Source organism: Vanacampus margaritifer, chromosome 10 (assembly GCF_051991255.1).
Source record: "Vanacampus margaritifer isolate UIUO_Vmar chromosome 10, RoL_Vmar_1.0, whole genome shotgun sequence".
In the NCBI taxonomy this organism is placed as follows: domain Eukaryota; kingdom Metazoa; phylum Chordata; class Actinopteri; order Syngnathiformes; family Syngnathidae; genus Vanacampus; species Vanacampus margaritifer.
Window position 1 is genome coordinate 12,585,190 of NC_135441.1, and position 17,868 is coordinate 12,603,057.

The following is a 17,868-nucleotide window of genomic DNA, read 5'->3' on the forward strand; positions in this document are numbered from 1 at the left end:
TACCACCAACATAACTACCAAAACCACCACTACAGCACTCTACTACTACTACTACTACTACTACTACAACATTGTCACACAAATTAATTAGCTAATATTGCTAACTTGCTGAAACAGCGTGCATTAAAAGGTGATTGTCTGTGATATTACATTTTTAGACTAGTTGCAAGCAAAGAGAGAAAAAAACAACAGAATGCTGATTCTACTCAAATATATACAGGAGATATATATTTTTGCTCTCCATTGTGTTATAAGAAAGAGAAGGTCAGGTCAGAGATCCACGGGGACGCTCACTTAGGGCGACTGCTAGTGCCCTTTCAGCAATTACACTCTATGTCTTATTTATTCTCACAGGAGTTCTTCTAGCTCTGGTCGAGACTGGACTCGGAGCACATGCTATACATTTGTGGAGGACTGGGTCAGAAACTAGCTTGTGGTTGTCGTCTGCACATCATGTCATACTGTTTACCACATTTTTCCCCTGTTTGTTGTTTTCACTATTATTTTTTTGTATTATAATTGTTTATAACTATTCACATTCAGTTTTCCTTGTGCATGAAACATGCTTTGTAAATTGAAATTGACTGATTGATCGATACAGATTTTTTTTTCTTCTTTTTATTCTAGGTGATAAATGTTATACACTTATTATTTTTTTTTAAATATGACCTCCTTTTTTACCTTGTGGAAGTGGCCTGCCAGTGGATACCATTTGAGCATTTTGTAAATTATCTTTAAGTATGTTCTCAGACTACAGGATAGCAATTTCTCTCCTCATGTTGCTGTCGTGCTATATTTTACTACATTTTGATAAATGTTAGTATTAGTATTCATTGCCAACATTTTTTGGGGTTCTCTGTTGAATTTTTTTTCATGCACACATGCACTATATATAGCTAAGGAAACACCCTGCCACACAAGCGATGAAAAGATTAGATTGACACTGGCAATCCTGATGTGATGGCATATACCAACAAATCCTGATTTAATTGGACGCTTCATCCTCAACGTGGATCTTGCAGTAAACAATGACGGGCAAATAAGGCTAAAACAAGCTTGGGAAAATATCAGCAATAACACACACAAAAAGAAATGCACAATCTGGCATTTCGGGAACAATGGCAACATTTCTTCTTTGACTACATAATCCTCAGCATTGGGCTAAAGTGATTAGCTTTCCCTCCGTACTCAACAGCCCGTGTCTTAGCCCAATTTGTCCATCTCTTGGAAACGTGGAGCAGACTCATCACGTCTAGCGGCTCCTCCGAGCCAACTGGACGAGTTGTCGGCGGGGAAATTGTCAACGGCCAGGTTCGAAGGAGGGATTGCGTGCGATCAAAAAAGGGGATTGTGTTGAGTCCGATTTATGGAAATACCGCTGCCGCATCACGAGGTAGCTTTGGAGAGCCTGGCCAAGCTCACAAGTGATTGCAGGGCTGAAGTGAAACACTGACTCATGTATGGCGAGCTTCAGAGACAATTTTGCACTGATTGGTGTGCTCTGGAAGAAAAGAATATGCCTATAAAAGCACTCATGAATCTACTGGATGTTATGTAAGCTTGTGGAGGAAGAAATAAGAGTGTGTAACGAATATTGCCCGTCACCCTAAATTTTTTTTCTCTTTTTGCCTTTTTAACATTTCCCCCTGGGGAATGTGTGTGCGTGCCTTGATGGATTAACCCTGTGTTTCCTCAAACCAACCAGAGATAGTTCAAAAAGGAAAAACACTTTGAACTTTCCTCCAGCAAGGGACTGAGTTTTGTTTTTACAACCCACAGAAAACACATACCGCAGCGCCTACTGAGATCTAAAAGTCTGTTCAGCAAGCAGACTAGCGATAGGACTGCTTATCAGTCCCAAGATCACTTTTATGATCTGGTCTATCTACAGGAATCAGCTATGTGTTTTTTTAAAACAACGCCCCTCGGAAGTTATACGGTACCACAGTGCCCTCCAGCGGTCACTACCGGTATTATCCTCAAGAATCCTGTCGCTCGTAATTAATCTGAAGTCTACATAATTCGGGACATAAACGGACTCTTTGTACTTGACTGACATCAAGTGACTTCTGTTGTTTATCTTTGAACACAACCTGTATGTCTATCTCAAATGAATGATGTGTGTAACTTGTGCAGCCATCTAAGTTTAGCTAATTAGGAAGCTTAGCGGATTCAATAACTTTATGATCACGGTAATGTTTGAAATGTCTTCAGAATGATAAATAAAGCATCTGGACATTGACGGACGCTCATTTCGCTGAGCAATCGTCGAATGACGGATTGACGGTCCGGCTGGAAATATTGACGGATTGACAATGAAAGAAAGGTGTCCCGGCTGTTGACGATTGCTGAATGACGGACGCTCAAAATTCATTGACTCACTCACCTGTGACGCTTACCACTATCCCCACTACCACTACTACTACTCTACTGCCGCTACCATCCCTTTCACCACTATTACCACCAACCCTGCCAGCACAACTGCAAGTAATAATTATAATAATGATAATAATAACAACAGTAGTATTAGTAGTAGTACTACTAGTAGTAATCATCGTAACATTAGTCGTAGTAATATTGGGTAAGACAAAGTTTTTAAGTTGAGGTGCAATTTGTGTGTTGAAAATTCACCAGAATAGGCTGCTTCATGCATTTTTTTCTTCATACTGATCAAAACAAATACAAAAAAAGTCAATAGCTGCTCTAAATGCACTGGATCCCCATCAGGAAAAAGTTACATGGTCCTTCTCAGTGATCACAAATATGTGAAAATAAAATCTAGTGGACCTATAAGGTTCCCTTATGTGCCTTACCATTTGTTATCTATTAAAGTAGATCATTGACATAGGTCTACTCTCAAGAAGATTTGATCAATTAATTCTATTTAACCATTGTCATCTGCCTCTGTACTTCACACAAAACATACTGTTATAGGGAGGGTGAAGTCTACCATTAAATAGTCATGCAAAACCCTGAACATTGACAAACAAACCGTTAATTTAACCTTGGCCAAACTATGAGAGTGCATCATCCTAGGAACTGAGCAAAGTGACCACCGTGCTAACGTGTCCACACCTCATGATTTTCTATTTTTTATCACCTCTTCAGAGTCAGTCTAATGAAACTTCAATTTCATGGGTGCTGGCGCTGGTGCTAATGGGATACTGGTTCCCAGACAATGAGAGTCCGTCCGATAAATCTGCCATGTGTTATATGGCACACGGTACCTGTACTTCATTGCCAAAGTAACAAAGAATTGCATGAGTTTCAAGTGTGTGTCACTGTGTAATGTGTCCATATGGTATAGCGGCTTAACATCTATAAATATGTTTGTACTTCCGCTTAAGCAGCAATTTCGAGGACAGGATGACATAATGCCAAAGAATGCCTTTAACATTTGATTCAATCATGTAAGGATTACATCTGTGTTAATGCATCCTAATGCAACGGTTTATACTTTACTGATTCATTAGCACAACAAAAAAAGATAGCCTCTAATATATAGACTATAGACAGAGGAGGTCAGCTAAACAAAAGCATCCGTCTCATATAAACCTCTTTGACCAGATACTACTAGTGTCCTTTTTTAATGGATGACAGCCGGCGATCCACAAGGTTATAACTGCCTGTTGACAGGGAAAGTAAGCGGGTTGGGTTGGTTCAATTCTGTCGGATGCACTAAATGTCACTTAAAAGAAAGGGCTTTATCATTATGACACAGGAGGTGTTCATGCTTGTTCATTTGCCTTTTGTCCTTGCTGGAAATCAATGCTTTTATCGCCTCAAGCTACAGAATGCTTTTGGCAATGCGCTAAAAATGTATCAATTTCAACAAGCAATAACAACCGTACACATAAAAGGAAATAAGTATACATTGCGGACCGGACAAGTTTTGTAGTTATATATGAGTTAATGTCTACCATATCTATGTTAGCTGCATCTTTTATATTAGGCTTTAAACCAAATGTCCAGTGATGTTACACAGATATTAAGCATCTTGCGAGCAGGGAAACCACAAATATGATGTACGGCTTGTATGAACAGTCGAGTTGTCTGTAGCAGACGGCACACATTCTGACAAACAGGCCAAATTTGAGCATTTTCACCCCCGTGTGATAAACGACAGCAAAGGCCCGATTGTTGGACGTCTCTGAAAAGATGATCATGAGCAATTATCCTGTGGTGTCAGGTGTGTTGGGGTGATTTTTACCCTCATGGTATGTGAATTTGCTCACATTTAAAAAAAAAGAAAAAAAAAGGTTAACATGATAAAGATCAGTAAGTACGCATTTACACATCTGCATACAGACAATTTTCATCTGATGATATCTTATTCCGTGTGATTTTCTATTTACACACATTTATGAAATTATGCCACCTGGGATCTTATTACCAATTGAACCATTCAGACCAAATCCAGCCACAGCAAGCATGCCAAGACTCCAAAAACGTATGGGCGCATCAACGTAAGCATCCAAGGACATAAGGGCAAGGGCACCGATTGCACGGGAGACCATTAGTGGCGATGATGTTTGGTATTTAACAAGATCCCCAAACTTCTGTTCAGTTGAGGCTAAATACACATCAAAATGTCAGCACTTTCATTCAATTGGCTGCACGTTGACAAGACGCTGTAGTCATTTAGCGGGGGATCCCAGCTGTGACAAATGCAATCTCTTAAGCTTGACCTTTCCTCACGGACGATCTTAAGCGACTCCAGCCGACCGTGGAATGATATACTCGAGCAAAAAAAGTCCTTGTGGAAAGAGGACCTTAATTCATTTCCTGACGTGTCTGCTGTTCTTCTCTTCGGGACTATCGGTTGCCATTTTGGCAGAGACGCGTTACAGATGAGGAACGCATCGATCGCAACACACTAAAGGTTCTTTGATTTAGCAACCTGGAAATCAATCTGCGGGCCACAGCAAAGAGCAGCACACAATTTGCAATCATTATTTGCATAGAGTGTCCCCTAGACTTTGGTTAGGTCAGTTTGGTCAAACACTCCTGAAAAGACACATTGGCCGCAATTAAAGGGGACATTTTATGGAAACGTGACTTAATTTCCGATTTTTACATATAGACGGGTTTTACGGCGACCCAACGTGGTAGATTTTGATAAATCAATGACCTTTGTAACAAACACAAAAGTGACGTAATAACGTAAACGGAGGATCTCCTGTTCTGGCTTTCAGGTTTGCCTAGCAGATGATGGCAATACTTACACACACAAACACATATATATATATATATATATATATATATATATATATATACACACATATACATATATATACATATATATATATATATATACATATATATATATATATACATATATATATATATATATACATATATATATATATATATATACACATATATATATATATACGTATATATATATATATACGTATATATATATATATATATATATATATATATATACACATATATATATATATATACGTATATATATATATATACGTATATATATATATATACATATATATATATATATATATATATATATATACATATACATATATATATATATATATATATATATATACATACATATATATATATATATATATATATATATATATATATATATATATATATATATATATATATATATATATATATCACATATTGGAAACTAATATAAGGAAAAACAAGTTACTCTTCACAAAAACGAGAGGTCTAAATTAATGATGACAGTCTTAAGGTAACGTAGAAGCGGCAGTGAATCCCCCCACCCCACCCTGAGCCAAAGGGAAAGCTGGCGACAAATTGCTTAATTTAATAGGCTCATAGTTGTGTAATGATATAGAAATGTTGTAATAAGATGTATGATGGGGTTGCTTGGATTTGTTTATAAGGTCACACTCATTTATTCTGCTGCTACCATGCTGGTGTGTAATGTTGCTTTACGAAGAAGCTCTTAAAGTGTTCTATAACATAAAAGATTACCCAAAAAAAACAATAACTTCAACTTCTAGTCATTATTTGTGTTGTTTTATGGGAAATGGATATTAGTACTTAATGTAGCTATTTTATTCCATCGCTCTCTTCACTCTACTGTTTTCCTGGTAGCAAAAAGGCAACACCATTTTACAAGACAATTGATTGGCTAACGCTCAAGACCTCAGATATGAACCCAACTAAACCAAACTTGCAAACTCCATCTTCAGATTAACACGTCTGAATTAAAGCACAATAAATTGGCGTCCAATCAGCATATTTGTTCATTTTGTGTATGCCGTGCCCTCATGTAGAGAATTGCTGCGTGGACACACGGTGACACTCGGGTCAATTGGAGTCAGGCCACATTTACCAGCAAGGTGCTCTGCTTTGTACTTGGTGTCACGGGTGAACGTTTCACAACAGAAGCACACACCGACGGGCGTTTTTCATGTTCTTGATAGCGACCTGTCGCAACTACTTCAGCCTTTTGGCCCGCTGACCTATCGTAACCCCTTTCCCGGCTGCACGAATCGTTAGCCTGTGTAATTTGGAAAAGAAATGATGGACTCCATAATCTAGCTCCTATTATCTGCCCGCTCAATGTAATGACCAGGCAGGTGTTAATGATGATGGAGACGGCCAAAGAGAGGTGAATGGAGCGTAATGGGCTGAAAAGCTTGCTTTGGAACAAAACTAAATCATGCCCCCTCCCCCGTACCCACACTACAATCGAAGGAAGGGGCGTGACTGGAAGCCGATTGGGTCTTTTTCTCTACTTCTCATTATAATAGGAAAGGCATTGATTCCCCTCTTGCTCACACAGTCTGAGCCATTGATTGTATTGGACGTTTCTTTCAAAATGATTTGGAATGTGTTAAAAGCAAACAAACAAACATGCTGTTGTGCAGATCATTTCATTTACAATATGTTTACATCAAGGGTAATTTCCTCTATTCGGGTCACTTCATGCTTCAAGTCACGCACTTCCCAATGTGGCCCAGTTTGGAATGGGATGTATTTATGGTGCACTTTGTGTATAGTCCATATAATGTAAATACTGTATGTATAGATCAATGAATATGTAAATATGATACATTAGTCTGTATACAACTAAATAAGGAGCATTATGTGTGTAGAGGAGTCACCAATCTTTATGAAACTGAAAGCTATTTCTTGAGTGCTGATTAATGTGAAGGTCTTCACTTCTAAATAAGATGTATAGACCATTAATGTGATGCAAATATGGTAGTGGTGAGGTAAATAGATCAAAATCTGTAAACATGGCACGTCATGTGTGTTAGACCATTAAATGTAATCTAAATGTGGTGGGTTAGAGATAGCATAAAAATGATGTAAAGAGGTATTGTACATTGTGTGTATTAGCGGTACATGGACCCTTAGTTAAATATGATGATGATGATATGTGATGCTAAGATTGCATATTTGAGGTGTATGGAACATTAAAACTGATATATACGGAGTATGGTCAATTTTAGTAGACCATTCCTGTATAAATGTGGTACATTAAAGGTGCATATAACATTAAATACAATGTATTAGAACTGTATAGACATAATATATAATGTATATATGATTTATTATTTATCAGAGGTACATATAAAGTAAATATATGTGTCTATAGACCAATAAATGTGATTAAAACCTGATACATACTGAGTATACATGGACCATTATATTTGATTTAAATATGGAATATGGTATATGATATGTATAGACCTCTAAATATGGTACAATAGCGGTACATACAACACCTATGATGTAATTATGAATAGTATATTCGAGGTACACATAAATCAAATATAATATCCTGTAAATATAGTACATTTAGGTGTATAGAACGAGCATGATGTGGCGAAGGGTATTTTAGGTAGTGTAGTATGCATGGATAATATGCATTTTAAGTAAAGAAGGTACTTGATTTATAACAGGGGACATAAGCCCTCCTCCCAGGAGGCTACTGTGAGAGAAGTTTTATGAGCAAAACATTGAGTGGATGTCCCCCCTCTTGCCGCTGTCCTGTTTCCCCCCCCATTTATTCATTTCATTTCTTTTTCTTTCTTTTTGTGTGTGTTTGCTCCAACAGCACAGCAGCAACACATCGTTAAGATGATTCATTGGCTTGGTTTCTTAATGAAATCATTTGAAAGGGTGCCCTGACCTCACGACAGAAAAAAACAAAACAGGGGAAAAAAAACAGATGCCCACTTCACGCGGTATAAACTATATTATTATGATTATTAATTTATTTAATTTTTCAACATCATGATTGCAATTTTATTGGCGTTTGAGTGCTTTACCATTTTCTTTCATGGAGTGGCGTGTGCAGTCAGAACATGTTAAAGTCACATCAACAAGTACAGCATTATATTTTTCAGTATATGGATTTCATATTTAATGCACAGCACTATCAGTTGTGAAATTTTGTAAGCAATGAAGAAATAAAATAGTAAGTCATCAAAATTTGCCTGCATGCTCCACCCATAATGATGGAAACTTAAATGCTTCACAATTTTGTTTTGCTGATTTGTTTAGCACACAAGCTTCCCATTTGCTGTCCATCAGACTAAATCTCTAGGATGAGTTTGTCATTTAAGGACCCCTGGAAATGGCTAAAATGGCCGTTTCAAACCAAAACAGCAGGCTTTTTAGGTATGGCTTATTGAGACTTTTCATTTTAGACCACATTTGATTTGCTAAGTGAAACTCACTTTTTAATTTCATATCAATATCCAACCTAATCCTAAATTGTTTGCTTCTACACAAAATGGCAGCCTTCCTGTGTCTTTTTAAGCATGCATTTTTGAAACTTTTCTCATGATAGACACATCGACCAAAATGAATGCTATTAGTCAAAATTGATTTGGAGGATGGATTTTTTGGAGTAATTCCCAATTCTGCCTAGCAACATGTGAGCTCAATTTGAATGTCTTCAATGGGTCAGAAGAAATAAAGCCTGGGTGACCTGGCATCGTAATTGTAAAAAAAAAAAAAAAAAGTGAGAGCAAGCCAGCGAGTTGGCTTCTATTTCCCCGAGTCGTTTTTCTGAGTAATGACTGCGGTCCATCTGCCTCCACGCTGCAGTGCACTGGTCAGAGCGTCTTCTGCAATGCTCGGACAAGATACCCTTGGCCTTCGCCAGCCAGGCTGTTCTTTGCATATTTATTGAATACGCTCGCACAGTTCATTAAACAACTGCAACAACAAACTTCCATGCCGAGTCAACAGTGTTAAACAATTTTGTTGGATGCCCACATGTTAATAAACACTCTTGTGTTTCAATGATGCCGTTTCATAAACAAGTATGAGACTTTTGTGGCTAAATTTAATATTTTGGTATACAAGGTGGGCCCAAAGTAGATACAGCATACACTTAAAGTGTCTTATTTATTTGCATGTACTATCATCACATTCATACAATTGTATTCATTAAACACAGTTTAATCATAAATTGAAATTTGGGTTTCAAAATAGGGTTTCTAGCGTTTAGGTTTCATTAGGGCTACTTACATCATTCTGTCCTTCATATTTTCCTTCCTTCTTTCCTTTCATCTATCCTCACTTTTTTTCTAACTAGCCTTCCTTCTTTTGACCCTCCATTCAGCCCCCTTCTTACACCCTTCTTTCTTGTCCTTTCTAAACCTATCATCACGCTTCCTTCCTCCCTACTTTACTCCCTCGCTTCCGTCATTGCTTCCTTCTTTCCTCCCTTCCTCATTTCCTCCCTTTATTCCATCCTGTATTCCTCCTAACTGCCTCCCTTCATTTTCCTCATCCTTCCTTCCATCCATCAACCCTCTCCCTTCTTTCATCCTCACTTAACCTTTTTCCTCTCTTCCTGCTACCTTCCTTCTTTCAATTCTTCTTCTGTCATTCATTCAATCCTTCTTTCCATCTGTCCTCCCTCCCTTCATTTCTTCTTTTCTTACTTTTGTTTATCCTCCATCCTTTTTTTTTTCAATTCTTCCTTCCAACCATCCAACCCCCACCCCTCTAAAACATCCCTCACATTCCTCTCTCCTCTTTGCATCCTCTCTTCCTTCATCCCTTCATTTCCTCCCTTTCACCCCAGCCCCCTTCTTTCCTCCCTCCCTCCCGTCCTTCTTTTGATCTGTCTTCCGCGTTTCATCACATTGAAGATTGGACTTCATCACTGACCAACCAACTGCACTCAGGGCGACCAATCTCAACACTCCCAGCCGGGAACTGGTGTGTATATAACAGTGGTTGGTGTTTCCGAGAGCCAAAAATCAATGTGGGAGAGGGATATTGCTTGTCCATCGGGAGTGAGGATCAATCTTTGAGAAGTTCTAGTAAGATTTTTGGTTTGACCATTGCATTTAGCATATTATTATGATTACAATTTATGCTGCAAAGCATCCACTATATAGACTTTTTGTGCTAATGTTGAGGTCTGCCAATCAGCTGTGCTCCAGCACATTGTCAGCGATCCATATGAAAGGATCCCGCCCCTGCATGCGCTTGGGGAAGCTCACTTAAGGACATCGATACGACGGGAAATGAGACACAGAGCGATGGCTTTCGAGACCCCAGATATCTGGGAAGTGTTTGTCCCGTTTAAAAAGCCGCTGATTATCACCACAGTCAATCCAATCAGGACGTTTCGGCAAAGAAAGACACTTAATTCAGTGCTTTTATTGCAATTAGTTTGATTTTTGGGTAATTGTTTAGCAGAAAAGAAGACATCAATTTGGCTCAAATTAACACTACCAAAAGCATCAGTATGCTGAAAACTCCCTGATGTTCTTATCCGACCAGTTTTTGTCTTTCAAATTTGTTGACCTACACTAACGGGAGAACAGCCTCATGTTCAAATCATAAACAACTGTCTATGTGTCGTCAGGTGTAATATTTTCAGTCTAATTTAACTATTTGTGATCAATATAGTTCTACGTGTGTTTTTACTGTAAAATGTTGAATTACAGCAGCAAATATTTAAATTTGCAACAATGTACAGTGGGGGGGGGTGTTATATAGGTTAATAGCTAATTGTTCATATTGTAATGGATCATTTTTGCGAGCAACTTATGCTTTCTTTAAATGTACACTGCTACATTTATCTTACAAGCCACCACCTGGCATAATTTCCGGATGACAAGCCATTACATTTTGCCCACACTTTGAAATGGACTATGTGCCACGGAGGAGGCGGGACTCCCGACTTCCGAGTTTTCACCCATCAACTTTGTTTCCGTTTCCGGTTTGCGACGTGTGGGCCGCGTCCCAGTACTTGCGCTTCCGCCTTTGTGGCCCTCGGTTGCGGGTTCCCGTCGACGGGTGCAAGGCTGCGAGTGTGTAGTGTCTGCCGCCGAGGAGCAGTGGGGGGGGGGGGGGGGGGGGGGGGTTGGAACGGCACTAATGTGTAAAACCCGGAAGTCCGTGGCTACCCCATTTGAACCCTGCGACTTTAAATGTGACATGGTCAATTTCTGGATTTTAACTAACAAGCTCCATGCTGTCAATACATTTCTGAGACAAAAAGGCATGTCAATCAGGGTGCGCAAAAATATTTGCAGCGACTCGACATGAGTGTAAATTGTGCATTTAAAGTTACATTCCAAATTCAGTTGAGATGAGATGAGGCTTGGATGATGAGCGGCGAGAAAACTTTTACCAAAACTATACGCATGCATAAGAGCAACTATTGCTGAAGTCTGTCAGCGGATCCTGACGGCATGGAGCAGTGTAAAAAAATTCACTATTACCAACGGCTTTCAAAAGGCTGGACTGCTGCGTGATGAAGAGGAAAGCACAGGCTCATCAGGGAATTTGCCTTGTGACGTAAGTGACACTGACAGTGACAACGAAAGAGACTGAGAAAGTGTGTAACCAAGGAGCTCTGGGGCTGTTCTATTCCAACACTGTAGAACAGGACTTTGGTGGGTTTGGTGCGCCGGGGGAGGAAGAAGAAGATAGAAATTATTGACTTTTCTTGCAGCGTGCTGTGTAACTTGGCATTGTTTGGAAAAAGTGTTTACCAGAGTTTATGATAATTACAAGTTTTTTTAAAATGCATATTCCGCCAATTATTGTACTTTTGTGACATGTTAGAGCATATTTGTTGGCATGGTCTGAGTTTTCTTTCTGATTGTGTATTTTTTATAGTTGTACGCATAAAGAAAGGGGCTTATGCGCCGTTGTGGGAGTGAACAAAGCTGACTTACTTCCTGGCCAATGAAAGTGGCTCCACTCGTTCCCTTTAAAGTCACCGCACGAGAGGTACACATACTGCTTGACTTTGCAGAAACAGAAATAGAAAGCAGGAGAAGATCAAAGTGTGCAAGGTATGTTTGAAAGGAAGTGCAAGCAGATCCACGGGCCGATGATGTAAAGTTGGCCAGCGCAATCACAGATCACAGCTGTGAAGTCGGCAATTGGAGATGTCTTCCACCTCGATCGGTCATCTCGTGTGTGAACACCTAACCCCGTTTTAATAAATATAATAAAGAGGATGATAACAGTGATGCATACAATGAGTTGTTTTCTACAGTGGCTCAATGCAATATGATGAAATACTTCGACATCCACCACACATCAGCGGAGCGCACAATCTGTCTGCCGCCGTCTCGATCAAATTCAACAAAATCGAGTTACACCACCTGCGCCAAAACTTAGATCTGCTTCGAGCTGACTCAAGTCTAGTTACTTACTTTCTGTCACCAGTCAGGTGCGCCGGGTAGAAAGGAAAGAAAAGAAAAAAAAGCCCCCCCCCCAGAGAGAAAAAAACAGTCTGATAAATTCCCAAACTAACTAGATTTCCTTCGCCAGTTTTTAAGCCAAGCGCACCATGTGCTGGCTACAAAAGTAGAAAGTGTAGAACTTTTGTACATCAACAGATCAACTGTTTCGCTTTTTCTTTGGCTTTTTGTTTTATCTTTACCAAAGCCAATGTACAGGTTGTACTGTATCTACAGTACATCACATATAGAGGTAACTTGCAGTCCTCCCATCACTTGACAACCAGTTCCCCCAGAGCAATACCGCCCTGCGCCCCCCAAAACCGAGTCTTCTTCAGAAGTATTGGGATTATTCCTTCTGATAATCTCCCCGCCTCTCCCGCATGTCAGTCAACTGTCAAACATTCCCAAGCTCTCTTAGCTGTCAAACTTGGCTCTTTTCCTCGAGGTGAATACATGTCAAACGATAGGAAGGTTTTGCTGGGAAAAGACTGCGGAAGTCGCAGACTCTTAACACTTTGTGAGAAAAAGGTGTTTAAATATGACATTTGTTTGGCCACTGATTACTTTCCAGGTCAGACATTGTATGTACTTCTTTTTTACTGTAGCACTTTTTTAGCATTTAGCATTAGCACTGTTGAAAGAGTTTGTAGGGTCAATGAGGATTTACTGTATGTTCTTTTTCATAGCCTAATTTGGCCTTTTTATGAGCAAAACATATTGTTGTTGAAGGCTTTATTTGATTACTTTATTAAGTGTAATCTTTTGCGTGTTCAAATAAATCAGAATTGAGATCTCATGAAGAAGTTTTCCTTGCAAGGATTTATTAAGAGCTCTTAAGACACAGGAAAAAAGCTTACATTTGAAAAGTGATGATAAGCTCCCAGTGTGTGTAAAATATGGAAACTCCCAGGTGTCTTTATACTAGTAGAAAAGGTTCTCTCCGCCTCTTACATTTGACAGAGAGATAGTGTTGAAAATAAGTAGGCACAAGATACTGTCATGGTCATCTCAGCTCCCCACCAGCTTCGGAGAAATGATGTGGACAGGCTTTGACCTTGGACCTTCAGTTTTTACGACCAAATGACTAATGACAAGAGACTCTGACAACTTTTAAAACATAAACATTCTTATTTCAAAAGATGGTGAGGAGTAAAAGGTTCAAATGAAGTTCACAAAATCATTATCACATTGTTATTCATTTAACTACACATGGTTATATCACATCTACAGTATATACCTATAACTAAATTCAAAAACAGTAAAAATATAAATTGAAAAAGTTAAATGTCAACATTGTAACAGTAAAATACTGCTTTTATGTGACAAAATCCCCAGCAAAATATATCATATTGCACTTCCTTGGCAACCTACTACTATCATGACAAAATACGTACATTTTCTAAAATATGTTTTGTAGTCAGCTACTTTGTATTGTATTGTGCACAAACATTGCCACATACGCAATTTTGTTAGGCAGATAGCATTGTTGGAACTGAAGGGACAACTTTTTCTGGTCACTCATTGCCCATTGCATACATATAAATCCCTTTTTTGGTCAAGTAGAACATTTTGTGATTTTGTACTTGTTTCGACTCACTTTTTTTTCTCTTCTAATTTTCTCCAGGCCAAGAAAATGTGTGTACTACTACTTTGTCACGCGGCACAAAGATTACAAGCAGCAACAGCAGTATCTGAGTCATTGGTTGAGGGGGAGTCGCTCGTTTAAGAGTCAAGAGAGAGAAGCGAGGGAAAAAGAGAAGAACATGAGCCGTAATTCCACCATGTCCAATCAATGAGATCGATCGCTTCTCCCCCTCGCATGTTCACTTCTAACTTACTGCTGGGAACTCTTGTCAGTGGCTTTGACACTGGCTCTTAGCGCACTTCCTGCTACGTGCATTAACACCGCCATCATGTCACGGAGACTCGCATTCGATAAACAAAATTGACATAGTTAAAGGAAGGACATGGCATCCGAATGCCGTCACCGGAGATTAATGGCTAGTATGCCTTGTTGATAATGATGTATGTAGATGTATATCATAACATGAAGCCTGAAAAAGTCTGAAATACCAATCAAATAGGAAATTCACCAATTCTGATTTGAAGCATATCCTGAGCTCTTATTGTTGGATTTGTCCAAATGAGCCCCAAATAGAAGCAGTTCTACAATGACAAGCTGACAGCCTACAATCTGAGTGGCACTGTGATTAATTAAAAAATACATAAAATCAATATACCGTCTCCATGAAATAGGGGAAAAATTACATATATTGAAAAAATCCGAAGAAAAAAAACCCCACAAGTCTGTAAATTTGCAAATCTGCGGTTACCTAATCATGAGTATGCCGTGACTAACAGTAGTTTTGTAATATCACCATTCACCACTAAATGGCAGATATGGCTTAGTTGTGCCAGAGCCGTATAAAGAGAGAGTTTGACCAACTTGGTTTCAGCAGGGTAACAAGATGGCGTCCATATGCCATGTGACCAGCGTGATTGGTCAACTGCAGGTCATGACATACGGACGCCATCTTGTTACCCTGCCGAAACAGAGTTGGCTAAACTCTCTCTATATACGGCTCCGAGTTATGCTTACACCAAATCTTATTTTACATTGTATACTAATACAACATGATTTTGCTGATTTAGAATTACATGAAGGACAAACATTATACCTCAAATAAAATTACATTTTTGAGTGAGTTTTTGTGAAGCAAGTGCACAAATTCTTGCATTTAATGTTGGTTTGTTTATAAGCATTTTTTTTTTGCTCATCCTTGAATGATAATTTTTGCTTTTGTTGTTTGTTTTTGGGTTAGGATAATGAGTCTTTTATACTGTATAATGACTTGAGAAGTGTACTATTAAAAATACAATTATATTAAGAACACATTATTTGCAGGTACGCACGTAATTGGTTCTTATATTTGGCCTACATCTTGTTGGAAAGTGTGTTGTCCAAAAGTCTCACAAAACCATATCTAAAGAAGTCGTCCATTTTGGTTTGAAGCGACCATTTCAGGCAAAATCCAGGGATTGTACTTTTTGGACAATTCTTGACTAGGGAATTGATGAGCTTCTATTAGAAGCAGGTATACATTTTGAGGATTCTCGGAAAGTCAAACAAATGACAAAAAAACAGCATTGTTTGCATATCGATGTTTCAATCTATTTTATTTATTTTCTGCCACTTACATGGCCGTTTTGTTGAAAATGTGCTAATTTCATCCATATGTACTTCCAATTTTCCCCAGTATGCTTTTTTTGGCTCGACTATGGCAACCGTTGTTTGGATCCCTTTTCATGTCACGCCCTCGCATCAAAGTTCTGGGTTGGAACACGTGCGACTGAACAAGCTTTCACCTCAAACTCATTCCAACTGAACATGTTGATGACAGCAGAACTGCTGTTATTCCCACCACCCCCAAAAGCCAGAGATGTGTTTTTCCATCCCGAGACAACTTTGAAGGCTCACAAGCCGTCTGGAAATTTACTGTAGAAATATATCTTGGTGCCAGTAACTGCAGGCTGGTATACCATCAACGAAGTGCACACATTTGAGCTTTCTCCCCCACAGCCATCAGCTTTTACTAGCGTCTCATAAACCTCAGGCAGCGTATTCGTCGTTTCTTTGATTGATTCCGTCGACTGTCCCTGATAAAAAATGCATCAAACAACCTCTAGTATGCGTTCCAAGGTGTAAGGAAAGTTAGATGGTAATAATTAACACGTGCATTCTTGAATAACAGCACTCAGTGAGCGTATTTGGCAGCACCGACTTGGATGTTTCATGTTGTTAGGTATTTAGGGTGGCAAGAACAGAAAATTTCAAAAAGAGACTTCTGAAATTGTGTCCGCGGGCCGCCATTACCGGACGGTAGTATCGAACCTTTGTAGCTTGAGGAGAGTGCAGTGAAAAATGAGATTGTTCAGGTTTTAAGTCGTAAATGAAAAACATAGAGAGAGACATAGTGGACAATGTTTTTTATTTTAAAATTGTATTTAGGAATGGACTAAAAAAAAAAGCTGAATATTTTTTTTATTGATTTTATATGAGTGTATTTAAAAAAAATATTGAGGATATTATGAAAAAAATCTAATAATTTATGATTAATAATAAAAAACTTTTTTTTTTTTGCATGTGGGTGAATATGTGTATGTGCGTGCATTCATTAGTTCACCTAAAACCTATAAAAAAAAATAAAAATACCGTTTCCCTAAACCGAACACTTCCAGTCGTGAGGCCGTCAGGAAACCAGAGAAAGGACCAAAGAAAAGAAAGGAAAGTGAAATCCAGCACCGACCAGACACCACCCACCAGGCCACCAACCAGAGTCCTTCACCAACCCCAGAGACATCTAAATTTCCACCAATCAGGGAGACCTCAAGAGACCAAAGGAGAGACTGAGGAAAGGAAGGAAGGACAGATGAAGCGGAGTGAGATCCACAGACACCAGCCTCCACCGATTCAATGACCTGAGGAAGATTGTGTCTGAGTTTCGATAGATGCTGGTGTGGTGGATCTGGCGTGCATGAAAATCTCCACCAAAGAGGGGCGCCGTCGACCCCCGCCAGGACAGGGCAAGCGCAACACCTCAGGACCCCCCAGGCCGCGGCAGCGCCAAAGGACGACCCCCGGGCCCCGCAGGGGCCACCGGCCGGAGAGCAAACCCAAAAAAACCAAATTTTAAGATAGAACATATTAAGATTTTTTTTATTTCTTTATCTGTGATTTAAAAAAAAACATTTCGCACCAAGGACTACAGTAATTAAGCATATGATTTGTATTTATTTTTTTGTCATAGGTCGACTAACAGTCGAAACAATTTTCCACTCAAACGCAAATAAATAAAAGTAGCCTCCCAAAATTATTAAGAGACCTAAAGTACATCATTAATAACTCTTTGTTTTGGCCCTTGGTCTGTATCTAAGCAACCGTGTGCTCAACCTTAGTAACTAAGAAATTGACACTAATTGGCTGCATCGTTATGAAGGTGATTCTGCTATCGCCATGGCAACACTACAGAGTGATGTACAGTAACCGCGAGTAGCCCAAAAGTAATAAATTTTTTATGACCTCTCTAAATGTGCAGCAACCAATTCGCATAAGACGAATGTGAGAAAAAGAAGAACAGCATGTTCCGTTGGCCTATTTTGAAGAGCCGCCCACGAAGAC

The 17,868-nt window shown here is 39.0% G+C and overlaps 1 protein-coding gene across 4 annotated transcripts in view; it reads right to left on the reverse strand.

Moving 5' to 3' along the window:
- Positions 1–17,868, reverse strand: part of lingo2 (leucine rich repeat and Ig domain containing 2) — a 214,816-nt gene that overhangs the window by 142,419 nt on the left and 54,529 nt on the right. The window lies entirely within an intron of this gene.